The 27339-nt window shown below is 43.6% G+C and overlaps 1 protein-coding gene across 3 annotated transcripts in view; it reads right to left on the bottom strand.

The window, feature by feature from the left end:
- The window catches only part of cryl1 (crystallin, lambda 1), a 119564-nt gene that overhangs the window by 47129 nt on the left and 45096 nt on the right, over positions 1–27339 (bottom strand). The window lies entirely within an intron of this gene.

Below are 27339 nucleotides of genomic sequence, written 5' to 3'. Positions count from 1 at the left end.
TAAGAGTAAACGCTGGAAGCCATTCTGAATCATTAGAAAATTACATTTGTTCCACTTCACCACATCTGGGTGACGAGACTGGAGATGTTAATTTACTATTTGAAGTAGAATGGCACTATCCAAAGAAAAGAAGGGAGTTCTTCAGGTGCCTGTTCGAAGGCAGCAGGTGAGAAGGGCCGCTCGTAGAAGGCCTTAACCAGTCACAAGGTCTATAGACCAAGAATTACAATCTTGGATATTTCTGAAGAGCAATTCAGGCGGTAGCTGGCTTCACCAACCAGACTGTTGCTGAACGATACAACAGGATCTGATGTCCACTGGATCAGGGGGCCATGCTTTGCCAGTAGCTGTCAAAGTTACCACTTCAAACAGCTCCAGGGGACATTCCCCCCCCCATAATCTCTCAGTATGCCCTGCATAACTGCATCAAACAGGTCATCAATGCTATCCTTGCCGGAACAAACAAGTACTAAGAGGAAGAGCAGGCAGGGAGATGTTGTTGAGCACAGCGGGACTGGTGGTCTGAAGTGCATTTGTTTCAATGCGAGAAGTATAACAGGCAAGGCAGATGAACATAGAGCTTGGATTAGTACTTGGAACTATGATATTGTTGCTATTACAGAGACTTGGTTGAGGGAAGGGCAGGATTGGCAGCTAAATGTTCCAGGCTTTAGAAGCTTCAGGCGGGATAGAGGGGGATGTAAAAGGGGTGGGGGAGTTGCATTACTGGTTAAGGAGAATATCACAGCTGTACTGCGGGAGGACACCTCAGAGGGGTCATGCAGCGAGGCAATATGGGTGGAGCTCAGGAATAGGAAGGGTGCGGTCACGATGTTGGGGGTTTACTACAGGCCTCCCAACAGCCAGCGGGAGGTAGAGGAGCAGATATGTAGACAGATTTTGGAAAGATGTAAAGGTAACAGGTGATGGGTGATTTCAACTTCCCCTATATTGACTGGGACTCACTTAGTGCTAGGGGCTTGGATGGGGCAGAATTTGTGAGGAGCATCCAGGAGGGCTTCTTGAAACAGTATGTAGATAGTCCAACTAGGGATGGGGCCATTCTGGACTTGGTATTGGGGAATGAATCCGGCCAGGTGGTCGAAGTTTCAGTGGGGGAGCATTTCGGGAGCAGTGACCATAATTCCATAAGTTTTAAGGTACTTGTGGATAAGGATAAGAGTAGTCCTTGGGTGAAGGTGCTAAATTGGGGGAAGGCTAATTATAACAATATTAGGCAGGAACTGAAGGATTTAGATTGAGGGCGGCTGTTTGAGGGTAAATCAACATCTGACATGTGGGAGTCTTTCAAACATCAGCTGATTAGAATCCAGAACCAGCATGTTCCTGTGAGGATGAAAGACAAGTTTCGGGAAGCTTGGGTAACGCGGGATATTGTGAGCCTAGTCAAAAAGAAAAAGGAAGCATTTGTAAGGGCTGGAAGGCTAGGAACAGACGAAGCACTTGAGGAATATAAAGACTGTAGGAAGGAACTTAAGCAAGGAGTTAGGAGGGCTAAAAGGGGTCATGAAAAGTCATTGGCAAACAGGATTAAGGAAAATCCCAAGGCTTTTTATACGTATATAAAGAGCAAGAGGGTAATCAGGGAAAGGGTTGGCCCACTCAAGGACAGAGATGGGAATCTATGTGTGGAGCCAGAGGAAATGGGCGAGGTGCTAAATGAGTACTTTGCATCAGTATTCACCAAAGAGAAGGACTTGGTGGATGATGAGCCTAGGGAAGGGAGTGCAGATAGTCTCAGTCATCTCATTATCAAAAAGGAGGTGGTGTTGGGTGTCTTGCAAAGCATTAAGGTAGATAAGTCCCCAGGGCCTGATGGGATCTACCCCAGAATACTGAGGGAGGCAAGGGAGGAAATTGCTGGGGCCTTGACAGAAATCTTTGCATCCTCATTGGCTACAGGTGAGGTCCCAGAGGACTGGAGAATAGCCAATGTTGTTCTTTTGTTTAAGAACGGTAGCAAGGATAATCCAGGAAATTATAGGCCGGTGAGCCTTACGTCAGTGGTAGGGAGACTATTAGAGAGGATTATTCGGGACAGGATTTACTCCCGTTTGGAAACAAACAAACTTATTAGTGAGAGGAAGCATGGTTTTGTGAAGGGGAGGTCGTGTCTCACTAATTTGATTGAGTTTTTTGAGGGAGTGACGAAGATGATTGATGAAGGAAGGGCAGTGGATGTTATCTATATGGACTTTAGTAAAGCCTTTGACAAGGTCCCGCATGGCAGACTGGTACAAAAGGTGAAGTCACGCGGGATCAGAGGTGAGCTGGCAAGATGGATACAGAACTGGCTCGGTCATAGCAGACAGAGGGTATCAGTGGATGGGTGTTTTTCTGAATGGAGGGATGTGACTAGTGGTGTTCCGCAGGGATCAATGCTGGGACCTTTGCTGTTTGTCGTATATATAACTGATTTGGAGGAAAATGTAGCTGGTCTGATTAGTAAGTTTGCGGACGACACAAAGGTTGGTGGAGTTGCGGATAATGATGAGGATTGTCAGAGGATACAGCAGGATATAGATCGGTTGGAGACTTGGGCGGAGAAATGGCAGATGGAGTTTAATCCGGACAAATGTGAGGTAATGCATTTTGGAAGGTCTAATGCAGGTTGGAGGTATACAGTAAATGGCAGAACCCTTAGGAGTATTGACAGGCAGAGAGATCTGGGCGTACAGGTCCACAGGTCACTGAAAGTGGCAACGCAGGTGGATAAGGTAGTCAAGAAGGCATACGGCATGCTTGCCTTCATCGGTCGGGGCATAGAGTATAAAAATTGGCAAGTCATGTTGCAGCTGTACAGAACATTGCATGCAATTCTGGTCGCCACACTACCAGAAGGACGTGGAGGCTTTGGAGAGGGTACAGAAGAGGTTTACCAGGATGTTGCCTGGTCTGGAGGGGATTAGCTATGAGGAGAGGTTGGAAAAACTCGGATTGTTTTCACTGGAACGACGGAGGTGGAGGGGCGACATGATAGAGGTTTACAAAGTTATGAGCGGCATGGACAGAGTGGATAGTGAGAAGCTTTTTCCCAGGGTGGAAGAGTCAGTTACTAGGGGACATAGGTTTAAAGTGCGAGGGGCAAAGTTTAGAGGGGATGTGCGAGGCAAGTTTTTTTTTACACAGAGGGTGGTGAGTGCCTGGAACTTGCTGCCAGGGGAGGTGGTGGAAGCAGATACGATAGCGACGTTTAAGAGACATCTTGACAAATACATGAATAGGAAGGGAATAGAGGGATATGGGCCCCAGAAGTGCAGAAGGTGTTAGTTTCGGCAGGCATCAAGATCGGCGCAGGCTTGGAGGGCCGAATGGCCTGTTCCTGTGCTGTACGGTTCTTTGTTCTTTGTACATTGCCTTCCCAATGGACAATGAGTGTGCTTTGGAATTTGTAGTAGTGGTCATCTTTCAGCATGTCCAAGATATAACAGACTGAACTCACGCAGCTATTCAGGCATCAGATGATAAACCAAAAGCTTTTGTCAACAGGAAAGGCTTACACTTCAATAATCAACTGGTACATAATCACCACAGAAGAATTGTGCAGCTCTGCCAGTTTCTGTGACAATCCATCTCCCCGCATTTCCACCCATCTAGGAACATCACAGGGAGAGCAGCCTGTAGGAAATGAGTGATAGCTTCTAAATCCCTATCCAATTGCCCCAATCTGTTCAAGATGAACACCTGTCTCTCTGGGGCAGTATACATATTTGAGCCCAGGGCCTGCTAGGGAATAAGGAATATTGCCTCCACGCTTGGCTAATGACACCGTTATACATTGTTATACCATCTGTTAAGTTCTCGGAACTAATTGTTCTGTGTAAGTGTTCCGGGGGTGGGGGGGCCACGTTCATGGCTGCACTGGAAAGTCATTTGATGGCTAACAGGACACCAACCTGGGGCAGTCCTGTATCAGACAGCATGGTGGCTGAACAAAGAGCTCAAGCCTTTCCAAGTTTAAAGTGTGATTATTTCTAACTTATGGGAACCACAAAACAACCAGGAGACATAATATTGTGACAGCGAGTGTCTGTGAGTGAACCCAAAACATTTTAAACAAATTTAATGCTGAACTAGATTGGGAAAAAAAATTACCCAAATTAGGGCCAGAGAAAGAAAAACTGAATGAATCGTGCGAAAACGAAAAAACAAAATGTCAGCCGGGAGCAAAATGAATGCACAGCTAGAACCCCTTATTAATTGGGAAGCTGATGATGCCGTAGAGACATTTGAGAAGTCCAAACATTCAGTAGTTTTCTAAAAGGAACTAGTGAAGAGGAGAGGGTCAGCTGCATCCTTTTGTGGGCAGGAGATTAACAGCTGGGAGCCAAGTGAAGAGGACAGCAGAAACCCAGACAAAATTTTTGAAAGATTCAGCACCCATCTCCAGCCAAAATCAAATCGGATAGACAGATATGAATTCCAAGGCCTCAGACAGGAACTAGGTGAGCGTATTGACAATTTTGTAACAAGATTGAAAAATACAGCCAGAAAATGTAAATTTAAAGACAGAGCTGAAAGACTGATTCATCAGGTAATTTGGGGTTCTGCACATCCTGAAGTACAGAAAGCTCTAATTGGTAAGGACAAACTCACAATATCGCAGGCTGTAGACACTGCCAGAGCACATGAAGCCACGAACAGACAGATGAAGACACTGACTACCCAAACAGCTAGCATCAGTTAAGCCAAGAGAAGGGCAGCAGGGTTGATGCAGTGAAAGCACAACGAAAGAATGTACACCAAACAGAGAGGAAGACGTGCAAGAGCTGTGGATAACCACATGAATTCACAGACAGAAGGAAACGTCCCGTGTATGGAACAATCTGCAGAGCTTGCCGAAAGACCAATCACTGGGAAAAGATGTGCAGAACCAAGGAAGAAGGTAGCAGACGAGTCACCAGAGCTAGAGTAACAGGACGAATGAGTAGGGAAAGAAACCAAAACATCCATACCCTTGAAGATGACAATGGGTTTGAGAACACGACAGACATAGGAACCATACAATTGCACGAAACGTCTGGTTGTGACAGTTCCTGGAGCAAAGACATTCACACGACCATTCAGATCAGGAAAAGTGAGAAATAAGCCCAAAATGATAAATCTGAAGGTGAAGATTGATACTGGAGCACAGAGTATCATCCCGCTCAGACTGTACCAGAAGATCTTTCCTGAAAATTTGGAAAATGATGGTTAGCTAAGGAAAGTTCCTCTGAAACCGAACAATATCATGCTAACAGCTTATGGGGGAAATAAGATCCAACAGCTAGGAAAAACCCAAATAAGTGGGACACATAAAGGAAAAGATGTTAACTGTATGTTCTATGTCACTGAAACAGATGGTTGGTCCTGCTATCCTGAGGTTAAGCAGTTGCGAAGAGCTGCAGATTATCCAGTAAACCATGAGGTGAAGGAGGCGACATTGAGGGTTGAAGACAGCACACCCAATGAAAAGCACCCGCTGATCAGAAGCAAAGAAAATCTGGTACAAATGCACCCAGAGTATTTTGATGAGATGATTGGATGATTTGAAGATTTTGAGTATCACATCACTATTGACCCAGTGATGAAACCAGCGATTCATCCCCCACGTAAAGTACCAGTAGAACTAAAAGGAAAGCTTGAAAGAGAGCTCCAAGAAATGGAAGAAAAGGTGATAGCCAGAGTCACAGAGCCTACAGATTGGGTAAATTCTATCATGGTGAGAAAGAAGCCAAATGGACAGCTAAGAATTTGCCTAGATTCCAAAGATCTTAACCAAGCAATAAAGAGGGATCACCACCCTATTCCAACACTGGAAGAGATCACACCGGCATTGGCCGGGGCAAAAGTTTTCATGAAGCTTAATGCCAGAAATGGCTATTGGAATGTGAATCTAAATGCTGAATCTTCACTGTTGGCTACATTCAACACACCCTTTGTACGGTACAAATTCCTGCATCTACCTTTTGACCTTAAAGTGAGCCAGGATGTGTTCCAACAGAAAGTAGACGAGACATACAGGGGATGCAAAGCAGCAGTCGGCCAAGCAGATGATATCGAGATGTATTGTGTAATTGGAAAAGATCATGACAACCATCTATATGAAGCCATGGAGAGAATCAGGAAAGCTGGGATCAAGCTAAACACAGACAAATGCATTTTGAAGATGACAGAATGCCAGTTCTTTGGAATGGTGTACACACCTGTTGGAATCAAGCGGAGTCCTGAAAGAATCTCAGCCATCTATGGGATGAAAGCCCCCAAGAGATAAGAGGAGTTGAGAAGTTTCCTTGGCTTGATCCTATACAAGCTCCTTCATACCGCACATGTCAGAACACACAGCAAACCTGCGGGAGCTGATGAAAGAAGATGTAGAGTACCAGTGGTCAGAGATACATGACAGGAGTTTCAAAAAACTCAAAAAGGTAGTATGTAAGGAGACAAGTCTGTCATACTACAGCAAAAAGAAACCTGTCACTCTGCAAGTAGATGTTTCCACAAAAGGACTGGGACCAGCCCTGGTACAAGAGGGAAAGCCAATCGCATTTGCATCCAGTTCTAACATCAGCTAAAACAAGATATGACAACATAGAAAGAGAGCTTTTGGCAGTCGTGCATGGATATGAGAAGTTCCACACATATCTCTATGGGAGAAAGTTCATAGTGGAGAGTGATCATGGTCCACTGGAGCACATCTACAAGAAAGATCTATGTAAAGCACCAGCAAAACTGCAGAGGTTACTCTTGAGGCTTCATTTTAAAGGAAACATTCATGTGGCCTGATCACTCTGACAGCTCCCTACAATATAGACCAGGCAAATGCACAGAGGACAGAAGATGGAAGAGGCACAGCAACAAGATGAGACACTGAAAGAGGAGAAAGAATAGGATGGAGACGAGGAAAAGGAGGAGAGCCAGGAGAAGACATTGAAGATAGGCAGGGAGTCGTTCATAGTGTGCTGCTTTTGGTGGTCTCCTCAATCCCCTTATCTTAAAAGTCAGAAAAAGCCCCTCTGTATTAACAGCCATTCTGCCCCTTCACCAGTTTCTTGATTCTGCATTGTATACTGAAACCATTCAGCAACCTCTAAGTCAATGGGTTCTAACAATGCAGACTACGAAGTTATATGAAAAAACTATAGACCAAAGGTGCAAATGTAAAAAGATGTTGACTTTACTTCCAAATACAATATTGTAATGAATTCTTCTGTCACCCAAATAATCTAACTCTACTACTCCTAGGAAGTAGAGCTTTTTTTTTTATTCATGCACAGGATGAAAGGTCACAGACCTGAAACGTTAACTCTGTTTCTCTCTCCACAGATGTTGCCAGATGTGCTGAGTATTTCTAGCACTTTCTGTTTTTAAATTCTTAACAGGCTTGACAGGGTGGATGCTGGGAGTACATTTCCCCTGGCTGGGGAGTCTAAAACTAGGGCTCACAGGGCGGCACAGTGGTTAGCACTGCAGCCTCACAGCTCCAGCGACCCGGGTTCAATTCTGGGTACTGCCTGTGTGGAGTTTGCAAGTTCTCCCTGTGTCTGCGTGGGTTTCCTCCGGGTGCTCCGGTTTCCTCCCACAAACCAAAAGACTTGCAGGTTGGTAGGTAAATTGGCCATTATAAATTGCCCCTAGTATAGGTAGGTAGTAGGGAAATATAGGGACAGGTGGGGATGTGGTAGGAATATGGGATTAGTGTAGGATTAGTATAAATGGGTGGTTGATGGTCGGCACAGACTCGGTGGGCCGAAGGGCCTGTTTCAGTGCTGTATCTCTAAACTCTAAACAGTCTCAGAATAAGGGGTTAGCCATTTAGGACTGAGAAGAGAAATTTCTTCAAAGGGTTGTGAACCTGTGGAATTCTCTACTGCTCAGTCATTGAATATATTCAAGTCAGAGATTGACAAATTTTTGGATATCACAGGAATAAAGGGATTTGGGGATAGTGCAGGATCGTGTAGCTGAAATAGATGATCAGCCATGATCTTACTGAACAGAGGAGCAGGCTCGAGGGGCCAAATGACCTATTTCTGTTATATCTTACGTTATGAATGAGCTTCCATCGATGCTGCAAAAGTTGTGAACATTGATTCCTCGCGTGAGGGCCCAGCTGCAGACTCCATGGGGGAAGTCACATACTGCAATGTAGACTGCCTTGCAAGCTGACACCACAGGCTGGAACTGGACTCCTCCACACTGTCATGGTGGTGCAATTCCTTTTCAGGCCTTCCAATAGATGGTATAACTGCTTGTGTGAAGCAATCAGTTTCTTCTCGGTGCTGAGCTCTTGAAGTCTGCCATGACTAGGACGGGACCTCACCTTCCAGTGAGCTATGTCTGGGCTAGTCTGGTCACCAGGTTTCCCAACAGGTCAGCGAAATAAGTGGAAAACCCACTGGTGAGATTATATGACGACCCAGGATTTAAAATACCTGAGGCAGCACGTGAGCTTTGCACTCACCACACTATGCTACCCATCTGCCCAAGACCTGTCCGGAGTTAAAATTGGTGCCTGTATTTCGGAAGTAATATAACTTATGTATAAATGCTTTAAATTTCAAGTGATGTGGTTAAATACTTTTATAAATGTTACTTTTTTCAAAATTATGTTAGCTAGCTTACACTACACAACTTATCTTACTGTGAAAGAACTCAAGAAAAGCATAAAAATAGGCAGCAAGAGCAGAACACGTGCTGAATTTGCAAGCTGTGCAACATTGTGATTGTCAGCAGCAGGAGTGCGGAAATAAGAGTGCAAGACAAAAGGGAATGAAAATAAAACATTCAAGAGACAGAGTAGTACTACAGATGTGTGAAAATAATGATGTGTGCAAAAGAATATGAGAAGGGCACAGATTATTGAAGTATGGTAGTTTGCCAAGGATTAGGTGATCTCAAAAGCGGAATATTGGGATGTGGGATTATGGATGACAATTATACAGAACATAGGAGGCAGCACTGAGCAAATTTAGACAGAAGGGGTACACAAAGGTGGAAACAGAACAAGTTTAAGTATTTTCAATGCAGAGCTTAATTTGCAACATGAGTTTGGAAAATGACTTGAAAGGAAACCAATTTAGTGAAGAGAATATGGTTAAGTGAACAGATTAATTATTAAATGACATAGCATTTGAAAGATGGTGCACTTAAACTGGCATGAAAAAGCACCCTCCCAACTTCCCAATGGCTCAGGCAGTATACATACAGTCCAATATGAAACGAAGTCACATTGACCTGCATGGTTCCAGATTTAAGTTCAAGTTGGCTAGGGCAGAAGATGGAATGCTACAATTGGTTTAATGGCTCTGGGCTGTGGGGGGATGGAGGTTTAGGGAACATCTTGGGCTTCTGCTCCCAATTACCATCAGTGACCAGTTCTGGGAAGTGCATGTACATGTCAGGTGAGGATACATCTATAATATTTCCCACTAAATAGCTGGCAAACACTCACTGCCTACATTCACAAATGAATAATGGCCACTTGGGTAAGGTACTAGAAGAAAACTGGTGAGTCGGGCATGGTGACGAGAAGAAAAAACAAGGACAAGAAATTAATTCAAATGGAAGCTTCAGCACTGGCGGTAGCAAAATGACAGGATAAGAAGAAATTAATTTCTTTGTTTATTGAAAAGAACAGAAAAAGTTAAAGAATTGAGTTATTTATTAATTTAGTGAAAGAAACACAGTAGTTAGAGGAAAGTGGTTTAGTTCAGCAATGTTTTTTGTGACCAAAAGTCAGTGTTTTATTATTGGCTGCATTGGGTCAGGTGAAATCAACTGTTCAATTATTCTTGAAGTCAATGAGAGTGATGTAAAGTATTGGTTCATTTTTAGTTTGCATCACAAGAAAAATATTTTTTCAGATATTGTTTTAAGTTCACGCTGATGCAAAGGTTACTCAATTATTTATGTTACTTTATTAACATTAACTGAAGGTGAGACAAATATTTAGTGCATCAAGAAATGAAATTACTAGTGCAACTACATTCAGTAAGCACAACAGAACTGTAATGATCTTTCATGAACTAGAAACCTTTAAGTACTACAGTTCTTAAAAAAAAGTGTTCCATGCATCTAAAGCCCTATCTTCTCAAGCCTCTCCTTCTGGCTATAATCCCTCACACCTGATAACATGCTGGTGAATATGCACTGCACTTTTTTTTTTATTACTTTCATAATCTTTCTATATTTGGGTCTCCAAAATTACATAATATTCCAAATGCAACATAAGTTCAATATTACCTCTTTGCTTTCAAATTCTATGCTACTGGATACAAAACTAAGGATCGTTTGTCTTTTTATGGCCTTATCCACTTGTGCTGCAATCTGTGTCTACACACCATGATCTCTCTGCTCTTATACTCCTTTTAAAATCTTATCAATTCAGGTGTACTTCCTTCTCCAATACTTCCTTTGAAAATGCATTACTTTATACTCCTCTATAATGAACTTATATGCCCACCTTGCTCACTTATTTATGTCTTCCTACAGTTTTTCACAAAGTTTGCTGAACTCTAATTTAGCAACATTAGTACATTTCAATATTGTTCCCTCAACTTCTGAGAGTATTTATAGCAAAATATCTCAAATACAGCACATTCAAAGCACAGAACTTCTTAAGTCCACTTTTTTCAAGTGTAAAACAAGGGAATTTTTCATTAATATAAGTTTGTTTCTGCTAGAAAATAAAAGACGTACATAACATACATGGATCCCATTAGAAACATTTATACAATCAAGACAATAACTCACATAAGACAAGAACAAATTCATCCTCAACAGTTAGACTTTTGAAACTCTGACCAACAAATGTTGGCCTGACCAGCGACACTCACATCCCAAGAACGAATAAAGACCTCCAGTAACCAATGGGGCATCAATATGTGCTCTGATTTTTCTTTTACTCAAATCTATTTATGTATTCAGAGAGTTTGAGGAGTTAGGGTCCAAATTAACAGAGAACCTTAATCTCTGGATTGTTACCTGAGCCACGCACTAATTGGAATAGGATCAAACTGATTAGAGTATTAAATGCTTGGCTCAAAGAATGATGTGGGAAGAAGGGGTTTTGATTCATGGAGCATTGGCACCAGTACTGCGGGAAGAGGGAGCTGTTCCATTGGGATGGGGTCCATCTAAATCAGGCTGGGATCGGTGTCCAGGCAAATCATGTAATTAGGGCTGTGGATGGGGCTTTAAACTAAAAAGGGAGTGGGGGGGGGGGGGGTGGAGGGGTCAGGAGAAGGGAGATTTAGAAATCTAAAAGGTTGACGCAAAAGAGCAGTGTAGCAATTTGGGTAAAGACAAACAGAATGGGACAGGAAGGGACAGACAGTTTAACAGCAACAGTCAGCAGCAAATAAGGTCCATGCAAAGAATAGTAGTAAAAAAAACTAAACGCTCTTTATCTGAATGCACAAAGTATTCATAATAAGATAAATGAACTAGCTGCACAAATAGGGATAAATGGTTCAGATCTAATTGCCATTACAGAGACATGGTTACAAGGTGATCAAGGTTGGGAAATAAATATTCCAGGCTACACAATATTTCAAAAAGACAGAATAGAAAAGGAGGAAGATTAGCCCTGATAGTAAAGGATGACATGAGGACATTAGTGAGAAAGGATCTTTGCTCAGAAGATCAGGAAGTAGTAACAGTATGGATGATTACAAATAACAAGGGTCAGAAAATGCGGATGGGATTAGTTTATAGGCACCCTAACAATAGTTAAACCATTGGACAGAGCATTAAGCAAGAAATTATTGGAGCTTGTAACTTTAATCTTCACAGAGACTGGACAAATCAAATTGGCAAAGGTAGTCCGGAAGATGAGTTTAGAGAATACTTTTGTGACAATTTCTTGAGCAATATGTGGTGGAACCAACAAGGAATAAAACTATTTTAGATCCAGTATTGTGCAATGAGGCAGATTTAATTAGTAATCTCATAGTAAAAGATCCTCTTGAAAAAAGTGATCATAATACAATTGAATTGCATATTGTGTTTGAAAGTAATATACTCCAAGAAGGGAAATATAGTATATGAGAGTAAACTAGCCAGGAATATAAAAACAGATTGCAAGAGCTTTTAGAGGCATATATAAAGAGGAGAGTAGCTAAAGTAAATATTGGTCCCTTAGAGGCAGAGACAGGAGAAATATCATGGGGAATGAGGAAATGACAGAGACATTGGACAAATATTTTGTGTCTGTTTTCACAGTAGAAGACACAAATTACATACCAGAAAGAGAGTAACCAAGGGGCTAATAAGAGTGATGAACTTAAGGTAATTAATATCAGCAGAGAAAAATATTGGAGAAACTTAAGGGACTAAAAGCCGATAAATCCCCAGGACGTGATGGCCTACATCCAAGGGTTCTAAAAGAGGTAGCTGCAGAGATAGTGGATGCACTAGTAATAATTTTCCAAAATTCCCTAGATTCTAGAACGGTCACAACAGTTTTGAAGTTAGAAAATGTACCTGTGCTATTTCAAGAAAGGAGAGAAAGAAAACTACAGGCCAGTTAGCCTGACATAAGGTCGCCAGACTGAGTGAGATCGGCACAGTTTAAAAAAGCAGCGGCAGCGGGAAGGAACGAAACTGAGTGAGATCAGCACAGTTTAAAAGAGCAGCGGCAGGAAGGAGTGAGACCAAGGTGGAACTGCAAGGGGACAAGCGACCGGGAGTTCCAGCAGCTTAAAAGAGGCATACTCTCACACACTCTCACAGGGACAGCGAGAGTTCCACGACTGACGTCACAGTTCAGAAAGCGATGCGTTGCAAGGGGAGGCAGCTGATTGGTAAGTAGGAACAGGTGGGTATTTCTACCCTGTTTTACTACTTTCAATAGCTGACGTAAAAGTAAAGGTAGGGACTTTAGATTGTAGTAGGTAGCGTTTGGAGTGGAATAAGGTCCCTTGCATAAAAAGTACTCTAAATGCCCCTCCTGCGCTATGTGGAAAATCAGGGATACTTCCAGTGTCCCTGATGACCATGTGTGCAGGAGGTGTACAGCTGCAGCTACTGGCTGACCACATTGCGCAGCTGCGGATGGATTCACTGTGGAGCATCCGCGATGCTGAGGATGTCGCAGACAGCATGTTTAGCGAGGTGGTCACACCGCAGGTAATGGCTGCATAGGCAGAAAAGGGATGGGTGACCACCAGGCAGAGTAGTAGGCACAGACAGGTAGTGCAGGAGTCTCCTGTGGCCATCCCCCTCTCAAACAGATTTATCACTTTGAATACTGTTGGGGGAGGATGGCCTCCCCGGGGAAAGCAGCAACAGCCAAGTTCGTGGCACCTTGGATGGCTCTGCTGCACAGGAGGGGGAAAAAAGACTGGTAGAGCCATAGTGATAGGAGATTCAATTGTAAGGGGAACAGAGACATTTCTGTGGCCGCAAACCAGACTCCAGGACGGTATGTTGCCTCCCTAGTGCTAGGGTCAAGGATGTCTTGGAGCGGCTGCAGGACATTCTGAAGGGGGAGGGTGAACAGCTAGTGGTCATGGTACATGTCGGTACCAACGACATAGGTAAAAAAGGGATGAGGTCCTGCAAGATGAATTTAAGGAGTTAGGAGCTAAATTAAAAAGCAGGACCTCAAAAGGTAGTAATCTCAGTATTACTTCCTGTGCCACGTGTTAGTGAGTATAGGAACAGGAGAATAGACCAGATGAATGTGTGGCTGGAGAAATGGTGCAGGAGAGAGGGATTTAGGTTCCTGGGACATCGGGCCCGGTTCTGGGGAAGGAGGAACCTGTACAAGCGGGACGGGTTACACCCAGGCAGGACTGGAACCGATGTTCTCGCAGGGGCATTTGCTAGGGCTGTTGGGGAGGATTTAAACTAGAATGGCAGGGGGATGGGAACCTGAGCGGGGAGACTGAGGAGGAGGAAACAAGGATAGAAAGGAAAGACAGGAAACAAAAAGGCAAAAGTGGAAGGCATAGAAATCAAGGGCAAGAAACAAATAGGACCATAGTGTGAAATAATGCTAAGATGACTAAGAATGTTAAAAAGACAAGCCTAAAGGCACTGTATCTCGATGCGCCGAGTATTCACAATAAGGTAGGCAGATTAACCGTGCAAATAGATGTAAATGGATACGATATAGTTGCGATTACGGAGACATGGCCGCAGGGTGACCAAGGATGGGAACTGAACATCCAGGGATATTCAATATTTAGGAAGGACAGGCAAAAAGGGAAAGGAGGTGGAGTAGTGTTGTTAGTAAAAGAGGAAATCAATGCAATAGTGAGGAAGGATATTAGCTCACAGAATCCTGATATGGAATCTGTATGGGTGGAGCTAAGAAACACCAAGGGGCAGAAAACATTGGTGGGGGTTGTATATAGATCCCCAAACAGCAGTGGTGATGTGGAGGATGGCATTAAACAGGAAATTAGAGAAGGAAGCAATAAGGGTACAACTGTAATTATGGGTGACCTTAATCTACATATAGATTGGGCAAACCAAATTAGCAATAATACTGTAGAGGAGGAATTCCTGGAGTGTGTACGTGATGGTTTTTTGGACCAATACGTTGAGGAATCAACTAGAGAACAGGCCATCCTAGACTGGGTATTATGTAATGAGAAAGGATTAGTTAACAATCTTGTTGTGCAGGGTCCCTTGGGGAACAGCAACCATAACATGATAGACTTCTTCATTAAGATGGAGAGTGACGTAGCTGAATCCGAAACTAGGGTCCTGAATCTAAATAAAGGAAACTAGGAAGGTATGAGGCGCGAATTGGCTACGATAGATTGGGGAACGTTACTTAAAGGGTTGACAGTGGATAGGAAATGGCTACCATTTAAAGAGTGCACGGATGAATTGGTCATTCCTGTCTGGCGCAAAAATAAAAAAAAAAGGGTGGCTCAACCGTGGCTTACAAAAGAAATTAGGGATCGTATTAGATCCAAGGAGGAGAAATATAAAATGGCCAGAACAAGCAGCAAACCTGAGGATTGGGAACAGTTTAGAATTCAGCAAAGGAGGACAAAGGGATTGATTAAGAAGGGGAAAGTAGAGTATGAGAGTAAACTTGCAGAGAACATAAAAACTGACTGTTAAAGCTTCTACTGATATGAGAAGAGAAAAAGATTAGTGAAGCCAAACATGGGTCCCTTACAGTCAGAAACAGGGGAATTTATAAGGGGGAACAAAGAAATGACAGACCAATTAAATACATACTTTGGTTCTGTCTTCACAAAGGAGGACACAAATTACCTCCCAGAAATGTTGTGGAACATAGGGTCTAGTGAGAAGGAGGAACTGTATGAAATCAATTAGTAGGGAAATGGTGTTAGGGAAATTGATGGGATTGAAGGCCGATAAATCCCCAGGGCCTAATTATCTACATCCCAGAGTATGTAAGGAAGTGGCCCTAGAAATAGTAGATGCATCGCTGGTCATTTTTCAAAATTCTATAGACTCTGGAACAGTTCCAACGGATTGGAGGGTAGCTAATGTAACCCCACTATTTAAAAAAGGAGGCAGAGAGAAAACAGGGAATTATAGACCGGTTAGCCTGACATCAGTAGTGGGAAAAATGCTAGAGTCCATTATAAAAGATGTAATAGCAGAGCACTTGGAAAACAATGACAGGATCGGACAAAGTCAACATGGATTTACAAAAGGGAAATCATGCTTGACAAATCTACTGGAATTTTGTGAGGATGTAACTAGTAGAATTTCATTGATCTCACCAAAGCCTTTGACCTCATCAGCAGACGTGGTCTCTTCAGACTACTAGAAAAGATCAGATGTCCACCAAAGCTACTAAGTATCATCACGTCATTCCATGACAATATGAAAGGCACAATTCAGCATAGCGGCGCCTCATCAGACCCCTTTCCTATCCTGAGTGGCGTGAAACAGGGCTGTGTTCTCGCACCTACACTGTTTGGGATTTTCTTCTCCCTGCTGCTCTCACACGCGTTCAAGTCTTCAGAAGAAGGAATTTTTCTCCACACAAGATCAGGTGGCAGGTTGTTCAACCTTGCCCGCCTAAGAGCAAAGACCAAAGTACGAGGGACACAAGAAAGTTAGCGTGCAGGTACAGCAAACAATTAGGAAGGCAAATGGCATATTGGCCTTTATTGCAAGGAAATTGGAGTTCAAGGGTAAAGATGTCTTGCTACAATTGTATCGGGCTTTCGTGAGGCCACACCTGGAGTACTGTGTGCAGTTTTGGTCTCCACATCTAAATAAGGATATATTTGCCTTGAAAACGGTAGAGAGAGCGTTCACTAGATTGGTTCCTGGGTTGAGAAAGTTGTTCTAGGACAAAAGGCTGAGTAAATTGGTTCTGTACTCTCTGGGGTTCAGAAGAATGAGAGGTGATCTCATTGAAAAGTACAAGATTCTGAAGGGGCATGACAGGGTAGACACTGAGAGGTTGTTTCCCCGACTGGGAAATCTAGAACACGGGGGCACAACCTCAGAATAAGGGGTTGATCATAGGACTGAGTGTTGTGAATCTTTGGAATTTTCTATGTTAATGATAGGTTAATTATTTTGTTAAAGATACACAGGCATTGTTTGGCAGTGCTCAAGATTATCTCCTTCAATGCAAGGAGTATAGCAAATAAAGCAGACGAGCTGAAGGCACAGATACACACGTGGCAGTATATTATTTTTTATTATTTGATTCTGGGATGTGGGCATTGCTGACTAGGACAGCATTTATTGCCCGTCCCTAATTGCCCTTGAGAAGGTGGTGGTAAGCTGCCTTCTTGAACCGCTGCAGCCCATGTGGGGTAGGTGCTGTTACAGAGTTCCAGGATTTTGAACCAGCAAGAGTGAAGGAACGGCGATATAGTTCCAAGTCAGGATGGATGGTGTGTGGCATGGAAGCGAGCCTGCAGGTTGTGGGTTCCCATGCATCTGCTGCCCTTGTCCTTCTAGTTGGTAGTGGTCGTGGGTTTAGAAGGTGCTGTCTAAGGAGCCTTGGTGTGTTGCTACTGTGCATCTTGTAGATGGTACACACAAAGATTGGATAGGCTGGAGGTGTTCTCCTTGGAACAGAGGAGGCGGAGGAGAAATTTCATTGAGATGTACAAAATTGTGAGGGGCCTGGATACAGTGGATAGAAAGGGCTTATTTACCTTAGCAGAGACATCAGTGACTAGAGGGCAGCGATTTAAAGTGATTGGTAGAAGGTTTAAGGGGAGATGAGGAAAGAATTTTTCATCCAGAGGGTGGTAGGGGTCTGGAACTCACTACCTGTAAGGGTAGTAGAGGTAGAAAGTCTCAACTCATTTAAAAGGTGTCTGGATGTGCACCTCAAGTGCTGTACCCTGCAGGGTTACGGGCCAAATGCTGAAAAGTGGTATTAGGCTGGGTGGCTCGTTTTTCTATGATTGTTTAATTAATGACTTGGAGCAGATATAAAGACAGCCTTCTGGGACAGTGGGCTGCATTTTATGCAGGAGGCGGGGCTCCTGGCGCTGGGCTGAAAAGACAGGGCAACCCCACCTCTGCATTTTTTCTGACCCGCTGGAGCTATCCTCCAGTCTTTTGGGGGCAAGGTTTAAGGAGGTGCGATCCGCGCCCCTTTAAACATTTAATAGGGACAGAGATCCTGCCCCCAAATGCTGCCGGCCAATCACAGGACCGGCAGTTCAACCGCATCGGTAGCGCCACCAGGAGCAGTGGCCACTGCCGGTACTGCAAAGGCTGTGGACCCAGGCCCAGCGCAGAACCAAAATAAGTGAGGTGGGGTCACTGGGGCTGGTCCAGATGGCCCGGCGAGGAGGGGTGGGCGCTCGGTCCAGGGGTGGGGGATCCCGGCGGGTACTGTGATTCTGGTTCTGGAAAGGGGGATCCTGCATGGGCCATGAATAGCCCACGAAGGAGGAACTCTTCCAACAACCACCCCCCCCACCACCCCCCCACACCCAAGCCCTTATTTGGCCTTTGGGTGGGAAAGCCAACGTCAGCCTATCCTGCCCCCTTGAAGATTGGGTCCGGCAAACCCAGCGTTGGGTTCTGTGGCGGCTGCTGCGGCTCTGATTCTCCGGCCTCCCTGCCACGAAACCTAACATCAGACTGGGAACAAAATCCAGCCCAGTGGGGGTGGGTGAAAGCAGGAGGCAGAGATATGTAATGCCGCATTCTGTGAATAAACTGACGATCAAGAAAAGGATCTGTGTCTAGCTTTATTATTCACCATTTGGCTTGGATCCATATAACATTTTACCCTACAGAGTTGTGGATACTCCATCATTGAGTATTCAAGACTGAGATCGATAGATTTTTGATCTCTCAGGGCATCAAGGAATATGGGAAGTGGACAGGAAAGTTGAATTGAGGTAGATCAGCCATGGTCATATTAAATGGCGGAGAGGCCGAATGGTCTACTCCAGATCCTACTTAAGTTTTATTATGTGCTTATGTTATGTGTTATGTTAAATTAGCTAGACGAGTCAGATTTCATTTAAAAGTTAACTGCTAAAAAGCCGAAGCCTATTGTTTATCTTGAGAAAATCTGAAGCTAGTGAAATGCCAAGAAACTTTACCGAGTGTGACCTTGTGTTTCAGAAGTTAATAAAAACTAATGTTATAAACACACCCAAAGCATAACTCGGTACTGGCAGTCCTACGAGGATGAACTCTTATGTTCACTTGGTAAAATGCTGTTTACGTCAGAGCGAGTCGAGGTTGTGGTTTATCTTGGTACTAAAGGTCTAGCTTGAAAATTGAGGCAACAATGTAACAAGGTAAAACATTTACATTATACCATTGTTAATCACTAAATGAGCTCTATAACTCACATTCCAATCAGGGTGATAGTATTCATTAGGTTTTTCTTGCTATTAACAACAGTTGATTGTAAATTGAAAGGGTTACAATTCCATAAGTTTATTGTGTTTCTCTCTTTTTTTCTCTCACTTATTACTTAGGTAAGATAGCACTTTGCATGGCTGCAGAGGATTAGACCACAGATTTTATGAAATTTCCACAATATTCTGCTAATTCAGACACTTAACCTAAAATAAGCACACAGAATTGTAATCAATGCTCGGCGTGACAATGAAGCATAAAAAGACCAATGAGGAAATTTTGTCTTCTCCACACGGGTGGTAATCTGCAAAAGTGGATAACCACCCATTATAGAATCTGTCCAACTTTCGTTCCATTTAAATCTGTATTGCTGGGAAGGCCATTAGTTACGCTTGCCTTTTTACAATAAAGTGTGAGCATGAGCCAGTCACTGTCAATGTGTTTTCTGCCTAGTAGAGTGGACAATTATGCAAACCATCCTGGTGTATCCTCGATTGGAACTGGAGTATGATCACTGACATCATTGACAGTCAAGAGCCACAGCAACGTATGGAATAATACACTAGAAGGACCACAGTATGATGCACTCTAAGCTATTATTGAGTGCAACCACATTATTAAAAAGCTGCCTCAAAGCCCATGAAGTGATAAATATGAATTGACTGAAGAATCCAAATAACTTGCATTTTTACAGTATGTTTAACAGAGAAATGTCAATAGGCATTCTACAGTGAAGGGAGGGGCGAAAGAGAAAAAAAACCTTAAGATCAAGAAATGGACACTAAGCCATGGTAGAAAATTTGGAGAAATAATCAAATGCTTTAACAAAAAGATTAGTTTAAAAAAAGCTTTTATAGGTGGTGATGCTGAGGATTTTAGAGACCCAGTTCCAGAGAATGGGCTGAGCAGGCAGAAGGCTCTGCAGTCAATGAGAGGGTGAGAGGGCATAAAGGAATTCACAAATGCCCAGTAGAGGACCGAATGATGTGGGAGGGAAAACAACATCTATGCTCGAGGAAGGATTTAAAGACAGTGCGGATTTTAAATTCAGTGCATTGGAGAGCAGTCAATATAGGCCAACGGGGGATAGCTTGATAAGAGAGCGTTCTTAGTGCAGGACAGGATTTAGGTGTCTGAGCCTTGGATCAGTTGGGACTTTATGGAAAATGGAGAATGAGAAGCCAAGAGAGTGTGCATTGGAGGGGTTGAGTCAGGGATAGATGTTTTAGCACCATGAAGGCTGATCTCAAATTGAACACCAAGGTTTTTTGTGGTTAGGAACAGCCTGAACAAGTGGTTAGAGTGTGTGGAGAACCAATGAAAAATGGATAGCGTTTATGCAGAGGGGCAAGAATTATGATTTCAGTCTTCCCAATGTTCAGTTAGAAGACATTCTAATTCATTCATGACAACGTCAGGTAGGCAGTCTGACAACACAGAAGTAGTTGTAGATGAATGGAATGTGGAGGAGGGAAAGAATTAGTGTCATGAGCATAACTGTGGAACTGGTCCAATGCCCAAAGACAATACTAGCAAGCACATAGATGAAGAGGAGGAGGGTGGCAAGGTCAGATACTTGAGCCACTCTGGAAAACATATTTATAGCAGGTAGACAGGAAAGTAGAGTTGAGACCACAATCAGATCAAATGGTGGAGTAGGCTAGAAGGGCTGAATGGCATATTCCTGCTCCTAATTCGTATGAGAAGCCATGCTATAGATGCGCTGGCTGCATTTAGATAATTAGGAGTGGAACAACGGTGGATGTAAGTAAGGGAGGAGGTTGCAACAGTTGATGGTGCCAAAATGCAGCTGAGAGATCAAGGAGGGGTACACCAACATGGTCACAGTTATACAGGATGTCATTCATGACTTTAATCAAGACAGCCTTGGAGCTACGAGCAGAGAAAAAGCCAAACTGAAGAGATTCAAACATGGCGTCTTAAGACAGACTGAGCAGATGGGTTGACGATGGATTTTCTAAAAAGAGTGCCAATAATGCTACTAAAGAGAGAGACCTGTACAAGAGCAAAGGAAGTCACTAATGATTCTGGCCAACATAGGGGTAAGGAAAGAATAGCTTAGCGGGAAAAGTCAATGAAGAAGAGATATTTCTCAGAAGAGATAAAGCTTAGAGAATCAGGCGGGAAGATGGAAAAGTTCAGGGATTGGAGCTAGAGTGAATGGAAGAACAGGAAAGGTCAACAGAGAGGATTCCCAGCCTTGGTCCTGACTGTTCTGAAATGGCTGGCCTTGTAAAGGATCCTCAGCCTCTTACATGGTGAAGTGGGATTTCCCAACTGAGGTTGTGACTTTTCAGAGCTGAACTCAAGACTCTTGCCATGGTGGGAGTCCTATTTATAGTGGAGGAAATGAGGCCTCACTATTCCACTTCATCCAGCACAACACAACAACTGATAAATGAAAATGTTACTGTGAGATTCGTGTTGCAGCTCAAGTTCTCAGGAAAATCGTGCAGCACAGGGATAGAAATTGTACTAAACAGGTTTTTCAGAAAAACACAAAAAATTGGGGGGAGGAAACAACTCCAGACTTAAAGACAGACCTCAGAAAAGCTGGCACTTGGTGTGCATTATTAAAATTATGTTGAAACATTTTTAAGCTCAAAAAGCAATCCATTCATTAGGAAGATTTCTAGAGCCAAAACTGATTACATGCAAAGATAAATGAAACAACTGACAAAGAATGGTGTCAAACAAACTCAATTACCTGCCCCAGCAGGATAATGACACAGCAAAGTATTGTATTTCCAAAATGTAAATGTTCCCTCGATTATAAAAATCAACCTTTTGCAAGAGGTTTAACTGAAACCATTAGATTCCAATGAACATACATAATATTCTAGCTCTCCTCTCATGTTCCAATCTTTAATTTCCCCTTCTCAGAAAATTTCTGTTTTGAGGCAACTGATTTTTTAGCCTCCATTTTGATAATAAACAATAACCTTTCTCATACAGTGATGTTACACAGTTTTCTTTTACACAAGGAATACGAAGATTCTTGACCTTGGCATTCCACATTTGTTAACTGTAGTATAATATAATCTATCATTTTCATTATTCATTTATCCTCCAAATATAAATAAATTACATCAAAGTGGTTATTAAAAGGAGGCAGGGTTCGCTGCAATTCAATGCAGAAGCCAAACTAGAGCACTGGAGCATCAAAGTGCTTGTTGTCGTGAGTTGGCAGATCAAGACAGTACTGCTTTGTGAAAGGATGTAAAGCACACCATGTAGATGCTTTGCAGGTGTTGTCAAGAAAGAGCCATTGCATATTGGCCAATAATGTGGCCAAAACATGAGTAAATAAATTAACTTTTTCCTGGTAAACTATAGTCAGCTAAACAGTAACAGAAAATCACATTCCATTACTCTATCATCTAACCCCTTCTTAGAGATTAATTAGTTTACCCAAGATATTGCTACCAAACAAAAAAGCTACTTAGATTAACAAAAATTCCTTGGCTATAACTACATTAAATGCTAAAACTCTATAATCAACAGTTAAAAGGTACTTCCGCTGTAATAAGAATTCATCCGGCAACAGATAAAAGCTTGGTATTGTTATTTTTTAGGGTTAGTTTTACTTCAGATGTTGTTGCAATGCTCAGCTGCTAGACTGCAGTTACAATTGTGACTTGCACGGAACTTGGTAACAAAAAAGCTTGGCACACCGACTTGGATATTGCCACTGTACTTTGATTTCAGGTTGGCACAGCCCTTTTAAAACATGGACAAAACTTGTCCATCAAGCTGCATCATGCTTCGAGTCCAAACGCCTTAATGATGCAGAGCGGCGGCAGAGAAGGAAGGAAAAGAAAGCAAATCCTGCACTCCGGATCCCACTACCTTGTAGGATGTCCTGCCTCATGTGTCCAAAGGTCTGCGGGTCGAGAATCGGCCTGTTCAGTCACATGAAACCGCGTCTCCAGAAACTCGCAACTCGTAGATGTCATCCTTGAATCAAGGGACAGCAGACACCGCCGACTTGGCAAGTTACGCTTGATCACATCAGCATACAAAAATTGGTATAAATAAGCAGAAATCAGAGGAAAGCACAGAACTCACCCCATTTATATTTCTTCGTTAAGTATGAAAATTAAAATTTAATGGAATCTAGGCACATTAGGTAAAGCGTGTATAAAAACTGCAATTGTGGAAGCTTTCCGATTTTTAATCTGACTTATTCTGATGCCATAAAAACATATTCAAGGAGAAAGAAAATACAGTGCAAATCTGAGTAAGGAAAAAAATGGCTTTGGGTGCTGCTGCATCCAAAACTTTGGACTAAAATATACACCCAATTCTAAAACAACATCATTGCAGGAAATTCCTGGTTTCTGCTTTTTCACATGGGAATGGATCTATATTAATGAGCAGTGGGGGTTTCGAAGAACTGGCGCAGAGTATCAAGGAAATTCTGGCATAGAGCGAAAAGAGGAATAAATCATTTATGCCTGAATTTTCTCGATGTTCTGTGCCAGAAACCAGCATTAGGCTGCGGTTATGCATTTGTTTGGATGCAGAGATATAGGAAATTCTGAACCCTTTAATGTGAAAAAGACTCCAGGGGTAGATTATAGACCACAATGTCAGAGGTAAAATAAAATATAAGAACTGCATAAGAGAACAGGAAAGTTATTTTAAAGAAAATTCAAATCACCCAAACATAAATTGAGAATACCCGTGTTTAAGAATCAGATTTGGTATATGAAATGCTTGACTGCTTCATGATTCCAGGCATCAGGGAAGCCATTAGGGGACAGTGCCCTTTTAGACCAGGTATTTTCAAACGACTCAAGTAAAACATAGGAAACGGAACTCATGATTAGGAGAGTTTGTTCAACAACGCTTTAGTAAAGGGCAAGTGGGGGGGGGGTGGGGGGTCACCTTTAAAAGTATAAAGTTGTACATTCAGGATCGATACATATCTAGATACAATACAATCAGCAAGTACTAATTAAACAAGCATGAACATAAATGGATCAACAAATTAATCAGGAACAATAGCATAGTGGATGTGTTACTGGACTAGTAATCCAGAGGCCTGGGCTAATGATCTGGAGACATGGGTCAGAATTTAACGTTGGGCGGGAGGCCCCGCCCACCGGCAGAAAAGTCGGTGGCAAGCACCCCTCCACTGGGCCTGGGGAGCCATTTGTTGAAATAAATCTGGAATTAAAAAGATGGTTATCTATTATGGTGACCATAAAACTACTGAATTAAACATAAAGCCCATCTCATTCATTTGGTCTGCCCTATATGTGACACCAGACCCACAGTAACGTGGCTGACTCTTAACTACCCCTAAGATAGCTTAGCAAGCCACTCAGTTGCATCAAGCTGTTGCAAGAAAGACGATAAAAATAAAACTGGATGGACCACCCACAATCGGCCTAAGCACTGGGCACAACAAAGGCAGACCCAGCCCAGCCAACCCTGCAAGGTCTTACTCATGAACATCTGGGGACTTGTGCCAAAATTGGGAGAGCTGTCCCACAGACCAGCCTGACATAAGTGGGCAGTATTTTATGATCTCCCCCGCATTTAATTGAGCAGGATGGTGGCAGGTGGGTGTTAGGGTCTAAAGTTCTGTTAATGGATGATAAATACCTGGTAGTTCAAGATAAAGGCCTGCTCGGGTCTGCAAATAAGACCCAACCCGAGCCCGACAGAACCCCATCTGATCCAGAGCCCGACCTGACCTGAGTCGTTCCATTTTTTCCCACGCCCAACCCGACCATCAGTTAACTTACCTTCCGTTTTTCACTTTGTTCCTTACTTGCACAAACCTAAAGTAACTGTAACAAAACCACTTTTAAAGTCCAAAAAGTAAATTAGCATTAGAGTCACTTACCTGAGGTGGTGCTAGAGCGTGTCCGATCCAGCCCGACCAAACCCCAGCCCGAATGCCGGACCTGGAAGTGCGACCCGACCCCAACACGTCATCGGGATCGGGTCGGGTAGCAGGCCTTTATTTCAAGGTAACAGGGTGAACAGGCGTTGAGTGTTAATTAGTTAATTGTATTCAAATGTGTGTGTATATATATATATAAAAAAAGAGCCAGCCAGCACTGGCAGTGTTGTTCGGAGTGAAGAAGCTCTGTGGCAAGCAATAAACAGTCTCTACCTAAGCTTCCTGATCTCAGTGCCTTCCTCACAAACAGACTTGGAAGTTCTATAACGGTGGGGACCCTGCTATGTTCCCGCCTCCACCCCGACTAAGTCATGACGGGAAAGCCCATGGATGGCCTTCCTGCCCCACCACCAACTGAGACCCTTAAGGGGAAATTAGTGTCCAATTAAGGGCCTCATCCCACTGCCGCTGTTATTGACGCAAAATTGTGCAGGGTTGCTTGTGATCTCCCGGGGGTGAGGGTCCCTTGTTCAAAGGCACTCAGTGCCTGATCAAGGGACCTGGTCTCAGGAAGGTGAGGCCACCCCCGCTCAGTCATTCCCCTGTCCTTGCTGGCGATACCCCTACACCCCTCCCCCGCGACCCCCATACCATCACTCACCTTTGCTTGGGTCGCTCTGCGATCCTGGGGCTCTGCTGCATGCAGTTCCAGCAGCTGCCACCGGCACCCCAGTGGTACCAACAAGCAAGACAGCTGCTGGCCTGATTGGCCGGCAGCTCTTGGCGGTCAGAAATTCAAGTCACCGGGGTCCTGATCCCTGGAAAGGCCCACTGGTAGCCTTTCAAGTGCTTGAATGGTTCATAATTTGGCAGGCCTTCCCCAAAGATGGCAGCACAGGCCTCTTAGTTAGTTAGTTAGAGATACAGCACTGAAACAGGCCCTTCGGCCCACCGAGTCTGTGCCGACCATCAACCACCCATTTATACTAATACTACACTAATTCCATATTCCTACCACATCCCACCTGTCCCTATATTTCCCTACCACCTACCTATACTAGGGGCAATTTATATAATGGCCAATTTACCTATCAACCTGCAAGTCTTTTGGCTTGTGGGAGGAAACCGGAGCACCCGGAGGAAACCCACGCAGACACAGGGAGAACTTGCAAACTCCACACAGGCAGTACCCAGAATTGAACCCGGGTCGCTGGAGCTGTGAGGCTGCGGTGCTAACCACTGCGCCACTGTCCAGCTCTCCAGCTGGCAGCAGAGACCCCCGTCACCTCCATAAAAGTTCCCCAGAGTATCATAGCTTTCAGCCAACATCCCACGCACCTCCATCACCATCCTAGTGGATGGCCTATCCCATCAGCAGGACAGACCCTCCAGAAGTGGCAGCAGTGTGGTATGAAGTTGAGAGAAAATAGCCCTGGCCTCAACACTGACTCTGGACTTCATGAAGTCTCATGGCATTAGGTCACACAGGGATGATGCAGGAAGGATATTTTCCCTGGCTAATCTAAAACAAGAGGACACAGTCTCAGAATAAGAGGTAGGCCATTTAGGACTGAGATGAGGACGAACTTCTTCACTCAGAGGGTGGTGAATCTGTGGAATTGTTTATCCCGGAGGGCTATGGAGGCTCAGTCATTGAGTATGTTCAAGACAGAGATTGACAGATTTCTAGATATTAAAGATTTCAAGGGATGTTGCAATAGTGCAGGAAAATGGCTTTGAGGTAGAAGATCAGCCATGATCTGGCTGAATGGCAGAGCAGGCTCAAGGGGCCGATGGCCTACTCCTGCTCCCATTTCCTGAGTTCCCATGAGACAAAGTCCTGTATCCACACTAAGGACACCCTCCATCGTGTTGTGTGGAACTACTACAATGCTAAATGGGCTAGATTCAGAACAGATCTAGCAGCTCAAAACTGGGCATCCGTGATGTGCTGTGGGCCATCAGCAGCAGCAGAACTGTAATCCACCACAATCTGTAACCTCATGGCGCAGCATATCCCTCACTCGTCCATTATCATCAAGCCAGGGGACCATGCCAGAAGCAGCGCCAGGTGTTCCTAAAAAATAAAATGCCTACTTGGTGCAGCTACAGTACAGGATTACATGCATGAAGCAGCATGCTACAGACAGAGCTAAGTGATCCCACAAACAATGGATCAGATCAAAGCTCTCTAGTGTTGCTACATCCATTCGTGAATGGTCTTGGACAATTAAACAACTAAGAGGAGGCGGCACCATGAATATCCAATCTTCAAATATGGCAGAGTTCAGCAAGAGAAAGCAAAAGACAAGGTTGCAAGTGCAAAAAGTCACCTTCAACCAGAAAGTCAAGCTGATGATTCATCTCGGCCTCCTCCTGAGGTCCCCACCATCAGACACCAGTTCTCAGCCAATTCTATTCATTCCAATTGATATTAAGAAATGGCGCTGCACACTACAGCAATTCTGTGGGCCCTGACAACATCCTGTCTATAGTTCTGAAGGCTTGTGCTCCAGAAGTTGCCACACCTCTAGCCAAGCTGTTCCAACACATCTACATCACTGGCAGTTACTGGAAAAAATGGAAAATTGCCCAGGCACAGACTCTCCAGAAAAAGAACAAATCCAATCTGGTCAATTACCACCCCATTGGCCTACTCTCAA

This window comes from Heterodontus francisci, chromosome 6 (assembly GCF_036365525.1).
Source record: "Heterodontus francisci isolate sHetFra1 chromosome 6, sHetFra1.hap1, whole genome shotgun sequence".
Lineage (NCBI taxonomy): Eukaryota > Metazoa > Chordata > Chondrichthyes > Heterodontiformes > Heterodontidae > Heterodontus > Heterodontus francisci.
The sequence above is the reverse complement of the archived record's forward strand: the minus strand, read 5'-3'. Positions and strand labels throughout refer to the sequence as shown.